The sequence below is a fragment of the Bos indicus genome, chromosome 2, assembly GCF_029378745.1.
Source record: "Bos indicus isolate NIAB-ARS_2022 breed Sahiwal x Tharparkar chromosome 2, NIAB-ARS_B.indTharparkar_mat_pri_1.0, whole genome shotgun sequence".
Lineage (NCBI taxonomy): Eukaryota > Metazoa > Chordata > Mammalia > Artiodactyla > Bovidae > Bos > Bos indicus.
Window position 1 is genome coordinate 17,577,446 of NC_091761.1, and position 22,935 is coordinate 17,600,380.

Here is a 22,935-nt window from a genome sequence, read left to right on the forward strand (position 1 = left end):
AATGCTTTTGATTGTGGTGCTGGAGAAGACTCTTGAGAGTCCCTTGGACAGCAGTCTATCATAAAGGAAATCAACCCTGATATTTATTGTAAGGTCTGATACTGAAGCTCCAATACTTTGACCACTTGATACAAAGAGCAGACTCAATGGAAAAGACCATGAAGCTGAGAAAGACTGAGAGCAGGAGGAGGAGGGGGCAACAGACGATAAGATGGTTGGAAGACATCACTAACTCAATGGACATGAGTTTGAGCAAACTCTGGGAGTTATTGAAGGACAGTGAAGCCTGGCCTGCTGGAGTCCATGGGGTTGCAAAGAGTCAAACATGACTTAGTGACAGAACAACAAGAAGATTTTGAATGCCCTGCTCTCTGGCTTGCCTAGTTCTGCCCTGCACTTGGTGTCTGCTTCCTGATTAGCATACTACCTGTTGACTCCCCCAGCTTCTTTACTAAGGGCTCAGCGCCTCACTTCCTTCAAGCCTTAGCTCCAGGAGAAGACTCTTGAGAGTCCCTTGGACTGCAAGGAGATCCAACCAGTCCATTCTAAAGGAGATCAGCCCTGGGTGTTCTTTGAAGGAATGATGCTAAAGCTGAAACTCCAGTACTTTGGCCACCTCATGCAAAGAGTTGACTTATTGGAAAAGACTCTGATGCTGGGAGGGATTGGGGGCAGGAGGAGAAGGGGACAACAGAGGATAAGATGGCTGGATGGCATCACTGACTTGATGGACGTGAGTTTGAGTGAACTCCGGGAGTTGGTGATGGACAGGGAGGCCTGGCGTGCTGCGATTCATGGGGTGGCAAAGAGTCAGATACGAATGAGCGACTGAGCTGAACTGAACTGAACTGAACCTTCAACTGAGACTTTCTCTATTCCTGTGATAGAAAGTTGCACCCCAGCCTCTGGCACTTTCTAGTTCTCTCCCCTGCATAATGTTTATCCAACATTTGCCACCTTCTAATACAGTGTTTGGAAAAGGCAATGGCAACCCACTCCAGTATTCTTGCCTGGAAAATCCCATGGACGGAGGAGCCTGGTAGGCTGCAGTCCATGGGGTCCCTAAGAGTCGGACACGACTGAGCGACTTCACTTTCACTTTTCACTTTCATGCATTGGAGAAGGAAATGGCAACCCACTCTAGTATTCTTGCCTGGAGGATCCCAGGGACGGGGAGCCTGGTGGGCTGGGGTCTATGGGGTTGCACCGAGTTGGACATGACTGAAGCGACTTAGCTTAGCAGGAATACAGTGTTTGGTATATTAATTTTTTTTTATTGCTTGTCCCATCCACCAAAACGCATAATCCTTGCAGAATTTTTGTGTATTTTCTCCCTACATACAGTATTCCCAGCACCTAAAATAGGAAACTCTTGATAAGTATTCCTTGTGCGCATGAGTGAACGGATGTGCGAATGGGTGGTTTCTGCGTAGTCATTGGCTTATGTTATCTTCTGTTCACTGGAGATGTGTCAGTGCCCTTCTCACATGTGGCCACCCTCTCTGCCTCTTTTTGGATCCAGCTTCCCCAGTTGATTGTCTGACTGGACTGGTTTTTTGGATTGAGTTTTTTCCCAGGTCATTTTGAATGAGTGTGCATTGACTGTTTACAGGTCAGGTACCCTCCCAGGGGTAATCCACAGTGATTCAGGGATTACAGGGCAGGAAAGAGTACTGCCTGGGGCCATCCCTTCAACAGGGCCTGAGGGTGGAGCAGTTTCTCCAAGAAGCCTATTTTGAGGCAATGAGTGTTCAGCAATTACCTGACTCAGCTGAGCTTCAGTGTAGGTCTACCTTATCTCAATGAGTTCTTCAGAAGTTCCAGAGAATGATGTTTGGGAAACATATGCACGTAAAATACTAGCTTATAATGAAGCAAAATGAATGTGAGAAGTTATATAATTTTAGGGGAGAAGTTATATAATTTATAATTAAGTTGTAGGGGAGAAATTAGGAATTTAGGAACAAGTTGCTTAAAGTGCTTTGGGGATTCTCCCTGCCCCTCCAGTCCTGAATGCCTTTCAAATGTTATTTTTATTTCACATTATTCTCTGTTTGGCAGGGGATCCTGATACATAACTTCCAAAGTGATATTTAAGATGAATACATGCAAAAGTGCACGCTCAGTTTCCAAAAACAAATTGCACAAATTCAGTTTTGAGGAGTATGCTTAAATACGTATGTATGTGTTAAAGTCCTAGAAAAGGTTTGAGTTTTTGTTTTTAGTTGGCAAAAAAGAACATGATATTTATGAATAGTGCGGGTTGGTAGAAAAATATAAATGTGATATCAAGCTGAATTTTGAAACATCATCATATGAATGTATAAAGTTGTATTTCTCTCTTTTCTCTTTATACCTGGAAGGCTGGACTCGGTTCTAGATGCCACCTTTTAAGAGGCACTAGGGTATGTTTAGAGGTGAGTGTGTGGAGGAGATGCAAAGGGCATGTGCGTCAAGGCTGTGTGAGAAGGCACACCCTGTTTGCTGACTTAGGCAGTATAAAAGGCTATGTATGGAAGGGGAATTGGACTCTTCTGTACTCAGTACACCTAAGTACTACATTTATATTCTCTGGATGTTTTAATTCAATTGTATTCCTATTAATGCTAATGATTTAACATGTTATTATTTTCCTCTTTTAAAGTCAAGCAAACTAATACTTGGAGCTGTTTTGTGCTTGTCCAAGGTCATACAGATGGAAGTTATAGAACTAGGACTTGACCACACTACTTCAGAGTTTAAATCCAGTGGTGTTTTCTACTAATTCCGTTGTTACCTACCAAGTTTACAGGGAGACACATTTCAAAGTAGGGACTGGCAGGGCTGTTCAAGGATGAACACTATTGTGAGGTAGGAGTGGTTCCCTGTCACTCAGAGTTCAAGCATGTGCTGCATAGCTGCTTTGCAAGGATCTGGCTGTCCCTTCACTTTATAGATATATAAAGAAGGATATGTTTACCTTAACAAAATACTAAAAACGAATAGAGCCAAAGGAACTCCAGAGGGGAGGCCTAGTGGATTTAAGTGATTGAACTATGTTCAATCTGTTGTCATTGGAAAATATAGCACCCAAACACCAGCATTTATAGTCCAATGTGTTTCCTGTTGCAATAGTTGTCCTTTATCTAAAAACTGGGTCCTCACTGTTGTGGAACTAGTGGGTATGGAAAGAGGAAGGGCAGGGATGTTTGGTGACTTACTAGAATAGATTGTTTGGCATGATCCTGCTTTATTAAAACAAGCAAAGAATGCTAGTGGTAGTGGGAGAGGGTTTGAAATGATAAACAGAGAATGCCATATGGTAAAGGAAAGAATACTGTGGAAGGTTAAGTAAGGAAGGCAGGGACTGTGGATTGCACTGTATTTCCCTCTTGTTGAGTAGATGCTCAACATGTATTTATCAGAATGAATAGTGACATCAGTACTTGAACAAATATTTAAAGAGAACCTTCCTAGTGCTGAGTATTGCGCCATGTCCAGGAGCCAAAAATGAACTAGACAAAAATCTCTACCCTTTTAAGGAATTCCCAGTCTAGTAAGAAAAGACCACCAATCAAAGCAATAGGAAAAATAGAAAGCGCTAAGGATTATTGTAGAGAATAGATCAAAATTTCCATGAAAGCAGAAAGGAAAGAGTAATTCAGTATAAGTGTGTCAGGTGAGGATGTGGTTGTGGAAAAAGGACAGGATGTCAGGGAAGACTCTAAGAGGAAAAGACGCACTATCTTTATTATCCTGAAGCACAGTAGACATTCACTGGTTAAATAAGGGATGAATTTCAGATGGAGGAAAGCATACAAAGGCACAAAAATGAAGCCTGAACGTGAGATGTGGTGGGAATTAAAGCTGGAGTTGAAAAGGTCTGGGGATCAGATCATAAATGACCTTGGATATCACAGTAATTGCTTGAACCTGATTATCCACGTGACAAGCCTCTGAAAGACTTTAAAGCGGGAAGTTCTGTGTTTTTGAAGCATTCCTAGTGGTCCTTAGGACTAGAAGCAGAAACAGTTGACAAGCCTTGACCTAAAGGGTGGCAAAGAGGCTAAAGTCATAGAGACAGATTATCAGTCACAGAAGTAAGAGGAAATATTAATCCTTGGGACTTTCAAGCAGAGAACATTAGTAGAGAGATTTAGTTGCCTAGTTGTTGGAATGGTACTTTTTTTCACCCCAGTGGAATTAGGTGATACTGAAGTGAGTGGCACAGTGAGTAATAAGTAAGGCCTGAGATTGGGACCACATGGCTGCCCTGAGCTTGTATTAGCTGATGACTCTTTTGAACTGAATTCAGGAAATGACATAAAAACAATTTGCGCAAGAAAACTGGAAGAACAAGGACTCTGAAGTCATTACATTTGGAGAAAAATAACTAGGGATGGTGAAGATGGGCAAGCAGCCATTGTCAGAGGGCCATTTGTGGATAAATTCTGGACTGCCCAAAGGAAAGCTCCCCAAAGAAAACCAAATACCCTGAATCCAGCCCTTTCTCACTACAACCCATTCCCTCCAACTGCCTTACCCTTCAGCTACATCACACACCTCTGTGTGGGAGAGTCGTCTCCTGGCAGTGAGTACTTGGAACTAAAGGAATCCCAACAAACCTAGGATGACAGTGTCAGAATTTTGAAAATCTTGGATACCATATTCATATTTCCGTATGAGGGCAGAGACAACAAATGACTTGCGAGGCGTCAAGTGGTCGTGGGGGTGTCCTTCCTTAAGCCCAGGCTTCCCGACTCTAGGCCCAGTCCTCCTTCCACCACCCCGCGGTGCCTGTGGGCTTGGGAGGCTGGAGCTCCGCGCCTGGTAAGGATCACCGGGTGGGCCTGGTGGCGGGGGAGGCCCACTCCTCGCCCAGCCCCCAACCCCCCCAGCCCCAGCCCCAGCGGGACTGCCAGCCCCGCCCCCTTCCCGTGCCGGGCGGGGTCGCCGCGCCGCCGCTCCCCGGGCGCGCGCTGGGCAGCGCGGACTCGGGTCGGGCCGAGGGTTCCGGGAGGTCTCGCCAGGCCGCCCGCGCCGCAGCCCCTGGCCTGACGCGCAGAGGGGCCGGGACGCATTTGCCACGGGTGACCGGAGCCACCGCCGCCCGGGCCCGCTCCGCCCCCAGCCCGCCTTCCTCCCGCCTCGCCCTCCGCCTCCGCCCGCGCCTCACTCGCGTCCCCGCGTCCTTCCCACCGCCCCGGAGCCGCCGGCCCCCAGCGCCAGCCAGGTGAGTGTGGCCGCCGCGCGGCCCGGGCTGCCTGGGCGGGAGGACCGCGCAGGCCCCGGGGCCAGGCGGGGATCGTGGGCGGGTGGAGGCGGCGGTGGGCCCAGCTTTCTAACCCCCGCGCGGCCGCGCGACTGCGGGAGGGGGGCCCCCGCCCCGTCGCCCCCGCCGCAGCCCCCGCCGCCACCGCAGACAAAGCGCCCGAGGTGGGAGTCCCGCGGGCAGCCCTTGCCTCCGCGCCGCCTGCCGGGTGCGGCCGCGGCCCGCCGAGCCTGGGCGGCCCGCGTCTCGCCTCCCGGGCGCCCTTGTTCATTTCTGGGTGAAAGGGACCCGAAACGTGCAACAGGTACGGGCGTTAATCATTATTTTCCGGCGGGTCCGGTCCGCCCGGCGTGCGGGGACCAGATGTGGCGGCCGGCTCCGGGGCGAGTCCCCGCGTCCAGCGCCCGCGGCTGGCTCCTTTGTGTGGCCGGTGACCGGCCCTGGCCGGCGGGTGGGGGACGCCGGCCAGAGACCCCCGGGCTGCAGGAGCCTTCTGGACGGCTCTCTTGGGGCGTGGGGGCTTGGCTTACCCCGGGTATGCTGGCCGGTAACATCCCTCCAGCCTTTGCAGGAGTCACAAAAGGAAGGGAGAGCGGGTTGGCAGGGATATCTGGATGGTATTTATTTTTATATGTGAGGTAGACTTGTATTGGAAAGGAACCGCAGTCTGGCAGGCTCTTGAGGGTTTCTGTGGCATTTCACCCCGCGATGCACCATTTGGACATGGCAGCTGCTGCGACTCCCCCGTGGTTCTCCTCTTGGTGCTTTGACATCTTTCTTAAACAGACATCACCTGAGAAGTTGGAAATGCTGTTGAGTAACTCGATACAGCTGTTTGACAGGTCTTCCGTCTCTTCACGTTTTGTCTGTACCAAGTAAACCCACCGTGTATGCTAGCATAGGTTGGCAAACCCTCAAATTGAGATCACCGCTCAAAAATACCCCCATATTGGGAAATATTAACCTGTACGGTTTACTTTGGCTTGATGAACCTTATTTTCTTCGTTGTGAGAAACTTTTTTTTTTTTTTTTTTTACCCCCAAAGAAAGAATACAAAGTAAAGAACAATTTATCTTTGTTTACATACCTTGGGTCCTGCTGTTACCTAGCTGGTTTCATTGGTATGCTATTTTAGTATAACAATACTAAATGGAAGGAAAATATCTTCCTTTTGCTTTGAGCAATAAAATACTTCTTTGTTCTAGAACCAGGAAGCTTTTATACATAATACTTTGTGTGGCCAAAAGTTAGTGACTGTCTTTACCCCGTGACCAAATTCGTGAAAAAATACCCAAAGGACTTAGAAAGCATTACCCAGCTCTATAGATTGTTTTTATATTCCAAATTCCAGGAAATCATTTTGTTGTATATTTAGTCAAACAAGCTAGACTAAATTTAACCTTAAAAATTGGGCCTACTCTGTAAATTCCCCAGCATTAGGGAATGAATTGACTGCATTTAAAGAATTTACCAAGCATTTTGATCTCTGTGTTGGAAGGAGCTGGTGATGGACCTAGAAATATGACAGCAGAATGCAGAACATGGAAACAGGTAGATGAAGCTTGCGAAGTTCCATCTACTTAGGTTTTAGTTGATTGATGGGTATATCTGAAAACTAAATGTCCACTAATTTAAAAACAAAATACTACATTTTGACCTATTTTTTAAAATGTACTCTATAAAGATTCCTTCACACTTGTCTCTACTCCCTAAAAACAAATGATACTAATAAGGATATTCTTTTGAAGAAATAAGCTAATGCCAAATTAATCTGATCTGTAGAAAGTTTTTCTGACATAATTAGTAGTTTCACTGTACTAAAAATACCATTTATCTGTGTAACATCTAAGTTCAAAGAGCTTTCATAGCTGTTACAAGCAACAGGAATAATCTGAAAAAAGTAATGTCTTTACTATCAAAAAGTAGGAGAAACTTAAATTTCTACAATAGTTTTATTAAAATATAACTCGTATACTGTAGAATTCACCCTTTTAACATGTACAATTCAGTGGTTTTAGTTTATTCATAAGGGAGTGCAAACATCATCACTAATCAACGAGCATTTTCAACATCCTAACAGGAAAACCCTCATACCATTAACTGCCACTCCCATTCCCCCTCATTGACACTTGGCAGGCACCGGTCTACTTTCTGTCTCGGTGGATTTGCTGATTTAGGACATTTCCTATAAATGGAATCACATAATACGTGGCCTTTTGTGTCTTTCACTAAGTGTAGTGTTTCCGGAGTTCATGCATATTACACATGTATTAAGATACCTCCTTTTTATGGCTCAGTAATATTCCACTGTATGGATATGCCACATTTTGTTTATCTGTTCATCAGTTGATGGAAATTTAGGTTGTTTCCACTTTTTGGCTATTATGAGTAATGCTGCTGTGACTGTTCATTTATAGGTTTTTGTGTAGACTTATGTTTTCAGTGATCTTGAGTATATAGTTAGATGTGGAGTTGCTTGGTTCTAAGGTAACTCTAACTATTTGAGGAACTGCCAAATTATTTTCTGTAGTGACTTCATTGTACATTCTCATCATTGAAGTATGAGTGTTACACTTTCTCCAGCCTTGTTGTCTTTTTGATGATAGCTATTCCAGTGTGTGGAGGTGGTATCTTACGGTTTTTGTTTGCATTTCTGTAATGGCTAATAATGTTGAGCATCTTTAAATTCTTATTGGCCATTTATATATCTTTGGAAAAAATGTTTGATTTATAATTTTTCAGTTTATGTTTTCACATGTATTTTTCTCGTTTAGTCTTTGAAATAACCCAGTTAAATCGGTTTACTCCTATTTTGCTGCTGGGACACTGAGGTTTAAAGAGGTTAAATAATTTGTTCATTTTTTAATCTTATGGAGTTAGTAAGAGTCAAGGTCTGAATGTATACTCAGATCTTCTGACTCTGCTTCCTGCATTCTTTCCACTTTATGAGGCATACAGAAGTTAAATTGTGTTTGCAGCTTTGCTTGGTTAATCATCGACAAGAGTAGGGGTAAAATAAATAAATCAATGAAACCAAACAACAAAAAGCAGGTGTTGCGTCCACACTGCCTCATGTTCTCCAGATTTTGTTATGCTTTTTCAAATAAATTCTTTGATTTCTCCTATCCTTATAAGGTAGATATCATTTCCATATTTTCTTTGGGGAAACAAACCTAAAAACAGCTTCTTAGTGGCACTGCTAAACCTAGAACTTGTTCACTGAGACATTGCACTTTCTGTTCCCCTGGAGCTTCCATGTTCTCTATTTTCCCACTAATTTATACCCTTTAACCATAGAGTAATTGAATAATTTCACAGTTTTCATAAACATCAAGTTATTTCTAGGTTACACTGAAATTAATTTTTATTTTTGAACAGGGCAGTTTGCCAGATTCACTTTGAAGTGTAGGATTACTAAGGTGTGTACTTCAGTTTTTATGTGTTACGTACTCTGAAATCCTTGTCTCCCTAGAGGGTAGGTAGAGGCCGTATGTTACTTATTTGTCTTTGCATATCCATTGTCTACCATTGTGCCCAGACATGTAAGAAGGACTCTAACCTTTGTTGGATGAATGAATACAAATGTATTTTTTCCACTTGCCCCCCCAAATCAAATCCAATAAAAGTCATTCTTAGAATAAAGGCAGTACAAATTCTAAAGAATTTCTTATCCCTCACGTATGACCTGAAAAATAATAAATGATAATTAAAACTTGACTTAAAACAGCACTATCTGATGGAAGAAAGTAAATGTTCAATGCTGGGCTTAAAAAAATTGGCTGCAGGTATCTGGAGGCTAGCACAAATGCTCAGTGCCCACACATAGGGTTATACCTTGCGTTTGTGTTAGATAAATGAATGCACAGTGAGTGAATAAAATAATTAATTTTGACTGTGATAGCTAGAGGAGGTACGTCAAATGGCTATCAGGTCCTGCTTTTCATTTGTATATTTTAATTGTCAAATATGATACATGTTAATTATAAAAAATTCAAATAATATACAGGGGTATAGAGTAAAGGCCTTTCCTGGTGGCTCAGATGGTAAAGAATCCACCTGCAGTGTGGGAGACCTGGGTTCAATTCCTGGATGGGGAGAATCCCCTGGAGGTAGGCATGATAACCCACTCCAGTAATCTTGCCTGGAGAATCCTCACGGACAGAGGAGCCTGGCGGGCTATACTCAGTCCATGCGGTCACAAAGAGTCGGACATGACTGAGCAACTAAGCACATGTAGAGTAAAAGGCAAAAATGTCACTTCACTATTTGTCCACATCCCTTCCTTCACCCCAAAGACTACTCCTGTCACAGGTCACCTTGTTAGCAGTTTGGGGTTTATATTTCCAAATGTACACGTTTGCATTTATGTGTATCAGTTCAGTTCGGTCACTCAGTCGTGTCCTACTCTTTGCAACCCCATGAATCGTAGCATGCCAGGCCTCCCTGTCCATCACCAACTCCCGGAGTTCACCCAAACTCTTGTCCATTGAGTCGGTGATGCCATCCAGCCATCTCATCCTCTGTCTTCCCCTTCTCCTCCTGCCCCCAATCCCTCCCAGCATCAGAGTCTTTTCCAATGAGTCAACTCTTCTCATGAGGTGGCCAGAGTATTGGAGTTTCAGCTTTAGCATCAGTCCTTCCAAAGAACACCCAGGACTGATCTCCTTTAGGATGGACTGGTTGGATCTCCTTGCAGTCCAAGGGACTCTCAAGAGTCTTCTCCAACACCACAGTTCAAAAGCATCAATTCTTCGGTGCTCAGCTTTCTTCACAGTCCAGCTTTCACATCCATACATGACTACTGGAAAAAGCATAGCCTTGACTAGATGGACCTTTGTTGGCAAAGTAATGTCTCTGCTTTTGAATATGCTATCTAGGTTGGTCATAACTTTGCTTCCAGGAAGCAAGTGTCTTTAAATTTCATGGCTGCAATCACCATCTGCAGTGATTTTGGAGCCCAGAAGAATAAAGTCTGACACTGTTTCCACTGTTTTCCCATCTATTTCCCATGAAGTGATGGGACCGGATGCCATGATCTTTGTTTTCTGAATGTTGAGCTTTAAGCCAACTTTTTCACTCTCCTCTTTCACCTTCATCAAGATGCTTTTTTGTTCCTCTTCACTTTCTGCCATAAGGATGGTGTCATCTGCATATCTGAGGTTATTGATATTTCGTTTCTCATGATGTACTCTGCATATAAGTTAAATAAGTAGGGTGACAATATTCAGCCTTGACGTACTCCTTTTCCTATTTGGAATCAGTCTGTTGTTCCATGTTCAGTTCTAACTGTTGCTTCCTGTCCTGCATACAGGTTCTCAAGAGGCAGGTCAGGTGGTCTGGTATTCCCATGTCTTTCAGAATTTTCCACAGTTTATTGTGATCCACACAGTCAAAGGCTTTGGCATAATCAATAAAGCAGAAATAGATGTTTTTCTGGAACTCTCTTGCTTTTTCCATGATCCAGAGGATGTTGGCAATTTGGTCTCTGGTTCCTCTGCCTTTTCTAAAACCAGCTTGAACATCTGGAAGTTCACGTATTGCTGAAGCCTGGCTTGGAGAATTTTGAGCATTACTTTACTAGCGTGAGAGATGAGTATTTGTATGTACAAATACATATTTACGTACCCAGCCGTACTTAGTACATGCACGTATATTCAGTGGTTTTTCTTATACAAAAGAGATCATACTACACATAGTTTTTCATTCAACCTGTTAAAGACCTTTGCATATGCAATCACAAAAGGTAAACATAATATTTATGTTTCACTTTTAGTTTGCTTTTCTTGATTCATTTGGTATCAAGATTAAGCTAGTCTCTGAGCATAAATTGGGAAACTTTTTTTTCCTCTCTGCTCTGGAATATTTGCCCTATAAACATTTATTGACAATCACCTAACAGTCTTGCAGGGAGGGAAGAGAGCTCTAGGGCAACCTTTCTGTGATATTTTTCTGTTTTTATTGTTTTATCAGGTTTTGGCCCTTATTTTCTGTTCCATTTTTGGTTAAAGAAGTCCTTCCCCCCAACCCACCCCTTCCCCACCTCTGATGAGTAAATTGACAAAAGCACACGCAAATGATGACGTGAATCATTGCGTGCAGGAGTGTGTGCTTTTCTCTTAGAAAGATCCAAGGCAGAGTCCTGCTGTTAGTAATTGTATAGCCTAAGCAACTTACCTTTTTAAAACTTGTTTATCTGTAAAATGGTGATAATCCCTATATCACAGAAATCTTAGAAGTATTAAATGAGATGTGAGCTAATATGTGAAAAATTTCAGTGGTTGAATCCAATAAGAATGAAAAAATTTATAATGCTAACCTATAGCATGCTACACAAATGTAAATTTGTCACTGTGGTTATTATAAATTGTTTTAGCCTAATACAGATAAATTTAAGGAGAATAGATGGTGGTGTTAGAGACAGTTTACACTAATACATTGGAAAGATCTATAAAAATTTCCAGGCCATTTAGAATTTAATTTTGGTAGACAGTTATTTCTAAATACTTGTATGCTTTTGAGGCAGGATAGTAGGAGAAAGCAGTAGACTAAATAGACCTGGATTAATTTTGTATTATCACATGTGACTTTGATAAATTAATTTCTCTCAGTGAAATTGGATGAATGTACCTACTTTGCAGGGTGGTCATGAAGAAAGAGGTTAAGATAGTGCTTGGCATCTAATAGATGTACAACTGGTTAGTTTTTTCTTTGCATGTAATGAGTGCCCAACAGTGATGAACATGAAGTGTTGGGTTCTGCTATTTTAAGACTGCTTGATGTAGTGACAAGAACCTTAGTCCCTAAATTAGAGCCTTGGTCCCTAAATTTAGCCTGTATATCACACTGACTAGGCATTGACCTTGGACAAGGCACCTGCTAAGCTTCTGTTTCCTTACCTGGACACTTACTGAGGACCTGTTTTACATACAGTTTACTAAAGTGAAAGTCGCTCAGTCATGTCCAACTCTTTGCAACCCCATGGAGTCCATGGAATTCTGCAGGCCAGAATACTGGAGTGGGTAGCCTTTCCCTTCTCCAGGGGATCTTCCCAACCCAGGGATCAAACCCAGGTCTCCTGCATTGCAGGCGGATTCTTGACCCTCTGAGCCACAAGGGCTTACAGTTTACTAAATAGATTACAAATAATATTTAATCCTCCCAATAATCCTATAGAGATTACTGTCATTTCTCAAGTTTTATAGGTGAAGAAACAAAGGCACAGGGATTAGACTTCCTGAAGTCCACTTGGTGGACTCCCCAACCCCTACCCCCAGTCCTGTCCACGTTCCTTCACTCATTACAGCTATTTCCTTCTGGGGTGGTAGGGTGTTCCCCTGCATACAGGGAATACCAAATGAGGAACTTTCTGCAAACTGAAATACTAGATGTATTAAAAAGCTAGGCCAGTGTAGGATCAAACTACTTATTTATTAATGATTTCCATTAATAAAATACAAACAGAATTGTTAATGTGTCCTAATGCCTCTGCTTAAGAATAGTAATTTAAGTTTTATAATACTTGCGTTGCTCATAATCGCTTTACCTAAATAATTTATTAGGCTTCATTCATTTCCAATTTGACCAGGTAAAGAAGAGGGGGTAGGGAGTAGTTGCAAAGGAAAAGATAACCGCTGTTTGATAGCGGCGTGTGTGTCTGTATTTATGCATGGATGCATGTATGGAAGAGTTGGGAAGTACAGTTCCCTGGCAGTTTGGCATTTACAGAAGCTCCAGGTTCTTGGAAAGAAGTAGAGAGAATTTGCATTATAATTCATTGTCTGCTAGAGGACTTGCAGAGTCATTTAAAATATGAACCTGCCTTTCTCAGCTGGTTTGTAAAGAGCTATTGATTATATTCTTGAAAGATAGTAATGTCTTTCCTTTTATAGGAGTTGCCATTTTATTTGATAGATTCAGTGATATTGATTTGGCATTTCTGCAAGCCTTGTGCCAGGGATATGCAAAAGAAAAATGATGTTGGAACATCACAAATAAATTGTGATTCAGTAATAGTATAGAAGGTTTTAGAGATTATCTCTTAAGGCTTCAGATATCATTTTTATTCTATTTGGTAGGAGTGGGAATTCCTATGTTTAGATTAGAGAATTTTTCAGAGTGGGCTTGAATTGCGCTTGGTAAATCTCACTGTTACTGAATGCTTGCTATTTTGCAGAATACGAAGCATTGTGGGCTGTGTAAGAGTTACCGAACATGGTTCTTGTCTTCAAAGAGTTTATATTTAGTCAGGGAGGCAGTGAAGGAGGAAACCAAGCAAAAGGACACAGAGTTCTTAAAGCTTGTATCTGCTCCTTGTAAAATCAGTTACGCTGCAGTGAGCTTTGGTGAGATGTCATAGATTCTAATGGATACTGTAAGAAACACCCCAACCCTTGAAAACTGATAGTTGTATATCGTGTTCTTTCTCTGTATAGTTTTCTCTTTGCTTTGCAAAAATTACTGTTTGATCTTAGTACCAAGAATAGTTCCCCTTCTGAGTGCTTTTCTGTTTATCTCCTGAACTGTGGACTGGATTGTCCCTTAGGTGATGGCTGTTAGAAAGCCAGACCAGATTTGTAGCCTACCCCAGAGCAGCCTTATAGATTTTATGCTGTATATTTTTTCAACTTTTTTCCTGGCATCATTTTTGGTATTTTCCTTATTCTTTTCTATTATTTTATATCTATGAATTTTTTTATAGTTCATGTATTCCTGTAAGTTTCATTAATCCTTTCAGAACAAAGTAGGAGTAAATGTAATAAATATATGTGAAATTCATGGAGGAACTTATCAAGGCAAACAAATCAATATGACAAATAGGTTTTATTTCACGGGCCTGCTGAGATTGATAACGATGGCTGCCTGGAGCCCTGCATTGAGAAGTATCAGTAGCTGGGGTCTGTTTCTGTTTTGTGAATAAGTGCATTTGCGTCATTTCTTTCTGGATTCCTCACATCAGTGATATTTCTCTTTCTCTGACTTCACTCAGTATAACAATCTCTGGGTCCATCAGTGTTGCTGCAGATGGCATGATTTCATTGTTTTTAATGGCTGAGTAATAGCCCATTGTGTATGTGTACCACATATTCTTTATCCAGTCATCTGTTGATGGTCATTTAGGTTGATTCCATGTCCTGATTACTGTAAAGTGAAAAGTGAAGTTGCTCAGTTGTGTCCGACTCGTTTCGACCCCATGGACTATAGCCTACCAGGTTCCTCCATCCATGGGATTTTCCAGGCAAGAGTACTGGAGTGGGGTGCCATTTCCTTCTCCAGGATTACTGTAAACAGTGCTGCATGAACATTGGGGTGCATGTATCCTTTCAGATGATGTTTTTCTTTGGATATATACCTAGGGATTGCAGAACTATAAGGTAGCTCTATTTTTAGTTTTTTTTTCTCTTTTAAGGACCCTCCGTACTGTTCTCCATAGTGGGTGTACCAATTCACATTCCCACCAACAGTGTAGGAGGGTTGCCTTATCTCTACACGATTTCCAGCATTTATTGTTTGCAGATTTTTGATGATAGTCATCCTGAAGGTGTGAGATGATAACTCCTAGTAGTTCTGATTTGCATTTCTTTAATAATTAGACTTGGGGATTCCTAGATGGTGCAGTGCTAAAGAATCCGTCTGTCAGTGCAGGAGACGCAAGAGGTGCAGGCTTATTTCCTGAGTCCGGAAGATCCCCTGGAGTAGGATATGGTACCCCGACTCCAGTATTCTTGCCTGGGAAATTCCACAGGCAGAGGAGCCTGGCAGGCTAGAGTTGGACACCACTGAGCAACTAAGCACATAATAATCAGAGAACCAACTTAATGGTCGTGAGGTGGGGGAGGGGAAGATAGGGAGTTTGGGATTGACGTGTTCAGATTGCTATGTTTGAAAATGGATAACCAACTATACGTACTGTATAGCATAGGAAACTGCTGAAATATTATGTAACAACATAAATGGGAAAATAATTTGAAAAAAAATAGATACAAGTATAACTGAATCACTTTGCGGTACACCTGAAACTAACATAACGTTGTTAATCAACTATACTCCAGTATAAAATAAGTGAATAAGCCCCGAACAAACAAAGCATTTACAAATGCAGCAAAAGATTTAAATACTTAGAATATAAAGTACATTCATGATCTTACAATCAAAATTTTAAAAAAGGGTGGGAAAGGCTGCTGTGATCGCAGAGCAGTGTTGTCAGCGGTGTAGGAGTAGTGATGGTCTGAGTGCCTGTGTTCGCATCTCTGTTACAAAGTATGCGGGGTGCTGAGTAGCTCCATAGGTGGGTGGCTTTGAAGTTTATAGCTCGGTTTTGCTAGGAGGGATGTGAAATTGGGGAAGAAGCTGACTTGTTGGGGTTGGTTTTTAGAATAAAATGTTTGCATAAAGGAGAAACGAGGCTGGTGGGAAAAGTGAGGACGGGGATGTGGGAAGCTTTAACTGGTAGATGGATGAGATTAGATTTTTTAAAATCTTCTAAAATTCTAATTATTCCCCTATGTTATTTTCAGGGCTTTGCCTGAGTTCATTTGTAATTTTAAAAGTTAATTGAAAAAAAAGTTAATTGAGTAGGTAATTCACTCGTTTCAAAATTTAAAAAGTGTAAGAGAACACAGTAAAAAGTCTTTTATTTCTGTTCCTCAGCTACTGAGCTCTCTCTACAAAGTCAACCATTGTTATTAGATTCGTATGTATCCTTCCAGAAATAGTTTTCGTATGTATATGCGCTTTCCCAACTGTTTTACACAAACGATATTTCTATACCTATGCGTATACTGCTCCTTCCATACTAGACACTCTATTCTTTACCTTAATCTTTCACTTTTTAGAGGTTTTTGTTTTTTTTTTTTTTTTTCATAGCAGTGTACAAAGAGCTTTATTCCTTCTTTTAAAAACATTTTTAAATTTACTGTTTTGGCCCCACTACTCAGCATGGTGTGAGGGATCTTAGTTGCCTGCCCAGGGGTGGAATTTGTGCCCCCTGCTGTGGAAGTGCAGAGTCTTAACCACTACACTGCTGGGGAAGTCCTTTGTTCCTTTTCTGTTTTAAATAAACTTTTTACTTTGGAATAATTTTAGACTTACAGAAAAATTGCAAAAAAGTTTCCATATACACCTCACCCAGTTTCATTTCCCTTTAATGCTGTCATCTTACTGTGGTACATAGTCAAAACTAAGAAACTGACGGTCTGTTACTGTTAACAGAGTTTATTAGATATCACCAGTTTTTCCATTCTTTTTCTGTTCCATGATCCCATCCAGAATACTATAATTCCATTTAGTTGTCATCTCTCCTTAGTCTCCTCTGACAGCTTTTCAAAGCTTTTTATGACCTTGACAGTTTTTGGGAGTACTGGTCTATAGGCTGTCTCTCAACATGGGTTTGTCTGATGTTTTCCTCATTAGCATGGGGCTATGGACTTTTGGAAATACTGCGGAGTTGAGTTGTCTTACTCATATCTCCGTGAGGGAGTACTACATGATATTTACAAGACACCACTGGTGGTGTTTTACTTGGATCCTTTGGTCATCATAGTGTTTGCCAGATTTCTGCACTGTAAAATTGCTGTTTTTCCCTTTCAATTATAGGTGAATTACTAAGCTTTAGCCTACCCTCAAAGTGAAAGAGGGAATTAAAGGAACTTTTTAAAAAAATGTAATATTCCTTTGGATGTGTTGAGAGAGTGTGTAATTTCCTCGGAACTGTCTCGCTGCAACAAAGATTTGAAACGGTGGACCAGTGTTACAGCAAGGTTAGAGCTCAGCGTTTTATTCAGTAAACAAGGGACAGTATACCCTTGAGGTGTGAGGGCAGGCCGACCCCAAAGGAGAGGCCCCAACTCATCTTGGCTCCCTCTTTTTTTATGTTTTGTCTCCTTCCCCCTGAGCCTGTCCGATGCAAATTAGGGCTAGCCAGGAAGGGGGTGTGCTTGTTTCACCTGAGGTTCTCACTCAGATCCACGGAACTTTCCTTTGTTCCTTTTTCTGGGATTTTCCCTTTGTCTTTTAACCACCACCATTTTGGACTCTTTTTTCCTACTCTTTTTTCCTAACTACCTAACAACAGATGGGTGTATCCTATAGTCACCTCTTCTCTTTATTGATGTTTTAGGTTGGCCAAAAAGTTTGGGTTTTCCCATAACATCTTATGGGACGATGAGAACAAACTTTTTACCCAACCCAGTATTTAGATGATTTAGTATATCGTAATAGTTAAGAGAACAGGCTCTGGAGCTACACTGCCTAGGTTCAAGCCTTGGCTCACACTAGCTATGCGGTCTTGGGCTACTTTTATTTGGCTTCTTAGTTTTTCCATCTGTACAATATGAATGTTAATAGCACCTGCCTCAGGATTGTTCCGAAGATTAAAGAGCATATGTGTTAAGTGCTTGGAACAGTGTTTGGTACTGTACTAAGTGCTAGATAATTTTTTGCTATCATCATTATTAATTTTTTTTTGTTCTTATAATAATATTGCAATGAGTAACTTGTTATTTCAATGCAGTGGTGGGACAGGCAAGTATACTATAAGATAAATCCCTAGAAATGAGTACTTGTGTTTGCAATTTTGATAGATATTGCCAAATTTCTCTCCATAGAGGTTGTACCATTCTTCACATTCACCCAGAATAGATGAAAACATCTGTTTCTATCTCCCTTTTACCATATTATTTGATCTTTGCCCGTCCATTTTATAGCACATATTATGAATTCATTTGACCATCTTTTTGTTGTGAAACAACTTGTGCTCCATCGACTAGGAAGTGATAAAAGTTGTTTGGAGGAAATATAGTAACTAGAAAAGGAGGTTTTTGGCCCTGGGAGAGACTAGAGGAAGTACTGCTGTTGAAAGATGGACAGTGTGTGAAGTGGGATACCAAACTGCTGGCCTCTCTTCTGGTGTGACAGCATGGTGTCTTGGTAATTGTTGTGGAAGGAATCACCATCTTACATTTGTAGCCAGCGATGAATGAAGGTGCACGGGTGGAGGTTGGAAAGAAAGACTATAGTTGCATTAAAATAAAATTGAAAGTTAATCTGACACATTGTTTTATGATACGCATGCTTATTGTATAATGATGAGGCAGAAATTAAAAGCAGGTCACACATATAATTGTAATTAACATCATGTTTTAGAGGCTTTTCTTTCTCAGTCTGTTCTTCAGTATGTAGTCATTGCTTGTTGGTAGTTTTTTCCTAATATCATGTATTGTGTACTCTTGTTGTTGTTATTAAAATGCTTCCCCTTCCCCCACAACTGCAGTGTGAAAAACAGAAGTGTTAAATCTTAACTTTACATGAGCTGGATGCGCTGTGCTGTGCTTAGTCGCTCAGTTGCGTCCGACTCTGCAACCCCATGGGGTGTAGCGTGCCAGGCTCCTCTGTCCATGGGATTGTCCAGGCAAGAATACTGGATTGGGTTGCCATGCCCTCCTCCAGGGGATCTCCCCAACCCGGGGATCGAACCCAGGTCTCCCACGTTGCAGGCGGATTCTTTACCGTCTGAGCCACCAGAGAAGCCCTTACATGAGCTGGATATGGGATGGTAGTGCCGTGATGATCCTTAGCTGTTTTCCTTAGTTTGAGTTTCCTGTTCTGGAGTCCATCAGCCCAGCCTACCCATTCCAGATTAATAATTTCTTTACCTCTTATGCACTGGAGGCTGCTAGAACTCTGGGGTGTGAGAGCAGATTGCTGGGAGGTGGAGGGCAGGAGAAAATGACCACTGTTCTGAAAGAAAGAAGGGATATTAAACCAGGAGAAGGAAGTAGTGGACACCTTGAAAATGGAATCTGAATCTTTGGAATTTGAGATTCTTGGACTCTGAATAATTAAGGTTAGTAGAGTGAGCAGGGCAAAGGAGAGCTCAAGTGACCTGTTAACTCTTTTGACCCGGTTCCCCCAGGCATGTTATCAGCCTTGATTCCATGATATCAGTCAGGAAGACTCAAGCAGTCTTCCTAGTGGCCTCTGCAAAATAAAAACAAAGCTCTCCAGCCCTCAGTCAGCCCAGGTCAACGGAAAGGTAGACATTTCTCCTGACTGCCTTAAACTGTAAACAAGACTTTTGAAAGGCTGAGCTCAGTGCTTGCTGAAGTCCTTCACCGTGTTCGGGCAGCTGAAAGAGGTGGCCTCTGGAAGGAAGGATACCCGGGAATGTAGAGAAGTTGGAAGGCAGGAGAAAGGAACACTTAAAGGCAGCTGTAAAGACAGACGTGGATTGTTACAAGTTTCATTGGTCCTGGGTTATCTTTACTCAAAGACAAAAAAAGCTGTTAGAAATATTTTCTCCTTCTAGGCCAAGCACCCAACAGACAGGCATCTTGAATTGTGGTGAGATGAAAACTATTACTACTACTTAGAATTTGTATCCAGTTAACCTCCAGAATACCTAAAAACTCCATGATTAGGATGGGGAGTGATGCTTTAGGGCATCTGAATTAAACAGATGACAACACTTGGTCTACAGTTTAATTCTGTCTTAAACATACAATTTTTGTTAAAATCCCGTTTGAGTTAACCTTGTTTTGTACATTTCGATGATACTTAAATCTCTCAGTTGCTTATACCTTAAGTGTGAAACATTTAAGCAGATGATTATTGCTTTTCTCATTAATACTTGACTGAGATCAGATAGAAAATAACAGTGTTGGTAGGAGAGGCAATTTTATAATTTACATCTTTTGTCCTGGATCATGCTGGACATTGCAGTTGTTATCTTTGGGTGACATTTAACAATTGAGTGTAGCTTGATGAAGTCAAGCACAGTGTTGGAGCCAGCCTAAGTCTGAATTAGCCCAGAGCCTGGCACTCCTTGAGAAGGCAATGGCAACCCATTCCAGTACTCTTGCCTGGAAAATTCCATGGATAGAGGAGCCTGGTGGGCTGCAGTCCATGGGGTCACTAAGAGTTGGACACGACTGAGCGACTTCACTTTCACGTTCATGCATTGGAGAAGGAAATGACACCCTACTCCAGTGTTCTTGCCTGGAGAATCCCAGGGATGGGGGAGCCTGGTGGGCTGCTGTCTATGGGGTCGCACAGAGTCGGACACGACTGGTGACTTAGCAGCAGCTTAGCAGTGGCACTCCTTAATCATTCCACATATGGTAACTAATATCTCCCCATCCAGCCCATTTGATTGTTGTTGTCTAATTTATTTTAGAGCACATCATTCAGATATTAGAAAGTGGAAAAAGGTTCAGTGAAGTTTCTTACCCATCTGTAGCAAGACATAAAGAGTTCCCTTTTGTAGCCATACCTACTGCTTCCTTCCCACCTACCTCCTTTCTCCTTAACACCCAGCAACCATTAATCCAGTTTCCTTTTCTGTAATTTTATTATCTCAAGAGTGTTGTATAAATGGAATCTACCAGTATGTAACCTTTTGGGATTGACTTTTTTTTCTTCATTCAGCATAATTTTGTGGATAGTCATTTGCATTCTTCCATATTTAAATAGTTTGCTTTTAATTGCTGAGTAGTATTCCATCGTATGGCTGTGCCACAGTTTGTTTAAACATTCACCCGTTGAAGGACGTCTAGGTTGTTCCTAGTTATAGGTTGCTCTGACTAAAGCTGCTGTAAACATCTGTGGATCGTTTTTTTGTGTGTGTGTGTGACTGCAAGTCTTCCTTTTTCTGAGAAAAATATAATTGCTGAGTTGCTTGTTTACTTTTTAAAATAAATTTCCAGAATGTTTTCCAGAGTGGTGGCGCTATTTTACATTGCCAGTAGAAGGCGTGAGTGTTACGGGCTGTATTTTGTCTCCCCCTCAATTCATAGGTTGAAAGCCTAACTCCCAAACACATCACAAGGTGACTGTATTTGCAGGTACGCATTTAAAGAGGTGTGTAAGAGATCTTTAGAGGAGGCCCTAGTCCAGTTTGACTGATGTCCTTATAAGAAAGAGAAATTTTGGTTTTGGACTTCCAGCCTCCAAACTGTTATGGCCCTAGCAGACTAATACAGTGAGGGATCTAGTTTTTTTTTTTTTTTTTTTTGCATCCTTGTCAGCATTTGTTTTTTTGAATTTTAATTGTTCTACCGTGATGCTTCATTGTGGTTTTAATTTGCATTTTCCTAATGGCCCACGATACTGACAAATTCTACATGTACTTACTCATCATCTGTAGGTCCTTTTTGGGAAACGAATGATGCTAAAGCTGAAACTCCAGTCCTTTGGCCACCTCATGCGAAGAGTTGACTCACTGGAAAAGACTCTGATGCTGGGAGGGATTGGGGGCAGGAGGAGAAGGGGACGACAGAGGATGAGATGGCTGGATGGCATCACTGACTCTATGGACGTGAGTCTCAGTGAACTCCGAGAGTTGGTGATGGACAGGGAGGCCTGGCGTGCTGCAATTCATGGGGTGGCAAAGAGTTGGACACGACTGAGCGACTGATGTGATCTGATGTTCATGTTTTTTGTTCATTTTCTGTTTGGATTGTCTGTTGTTCTTGTCATTTTACTGTTGAATTTCACGCATTCTTTCATATATTTTATATACAAGTCCTTTGTCAGATATGTGGTTTTGGCATCAAATCTAGCCTACCTCTAGATCTTGAAAATTGATTCCTACAGTTTTAGAAAACTTTTTGAAGAGAAAAGTGTTACAGTTTTCTACTTATGTAAGTCCATGATCCATTTTTTGTTGATTTTTGTATAAGATGTGATGAAGGTTTCTTACTTTTACCTGTACATACCCAGTTGTTCCACCATCACTTGTGGGAAAGGCAGTCTTCATTGAATTGTTTTTGAACCTTTGTCAACAAACAGTTGAGCATATTTGTATTGTATTTCTAGGTTCTCTGTTCTGTTCATTCACCTATGTGTTTATCCCTCTGCCAAGATCACAGAATGGCTGCTATCACTTCAGTTCAGTCGCTCAGTACTGTCCAACTCTTTGCAACCCCATGAATCGCAGCATGCCAGGCCTCCCTGTCCATCACCAACTCCTGGAGTTCACCCAAACTCGTGTCCATTGAGTCAGTGATGCCATCTAGCCATCTCATCCTCTGTCGTCCCTTCTCCTCCTGCCCCCAGTCCCTCCCAGCATCAGAGTCTTTTCCAATGAGTCAGCTCTTCGCATGAGGTGGCCAAAGTATTGCAGTTTCAGCTTTAGCATCATTCCTTCCAAAGAACACCCAGGGCTGATCTCCTTTAGAATGGACTGGTTGGATCTCCTTGCAGTCCAAGGGACTCTCAAGAGTCTTCTCCAACACCACAGTTCAAAACCATCAATTCTTCAGCACTCAGCTTTCTTCACAGTCCAACTCTCACATCCATACATGACCACTGGAAACACCATAGCCTTGACTAGATAGACCTTTGTTGGCAAAGTGATGTCTCTGCTTTTTAATATACTGTCTAGGTTGGTCATAACTTTTCTTCCAAGGAGTAAGTGTCTTTTAATTTCATGGCTGCAATCACCATCTGCAGTGATTTTGGAGCCCCAAAAAATAAAGTCTGAAACTGTTTCCAGTGTTTCCCGATCTATTTGCCATGAAGTGATGGGACCAGATGCCATGATCTTAGTTTTCTGAATGTTGAGCTTTAAGCCAACTTTTTAACTCTCCTCTTTCACTTTCATCAAGAGGCTTTTGAGTTCCTCTTCACTTTCTGCCATAAGGGTGGCGTCATCTGCATATCTGAGGTTATTGATATTTCTCCCGGCAATC

General features: G+C 41.9%; 1 protein-coding gene across 3 annotated transcripts in view; it reads left to right on the top strand.

The window, feature by feature from the left end:
- Positions 1 to 4,787: 4,787 nt before the first annotated feature.
- The window catches only part of SESTD1 (SEC14 and spectrin domain containing 1), a 152,511-nt gene continuing 134,363 nt past the window's right edge, over positions 4,788 to 22,935 (top strand). Inside the window, exon 1 of one of the 3 annotated variants that reach the window (XM_070802913.1) lies at positions 4,788 to 4,809. The gene's annotated coding sequence lies outside the window, so the exon portion shown is untranslated. Of the gene's footprint in view, positions 4,810 to 4,963; positions 5,213 to 5,418; positions 5,556 to 22,935 lie in introns of those variants that run through there. The other 2 variants (XM_019969984.2, XM_019969991.2) reach the window with 2 other exon arrangements.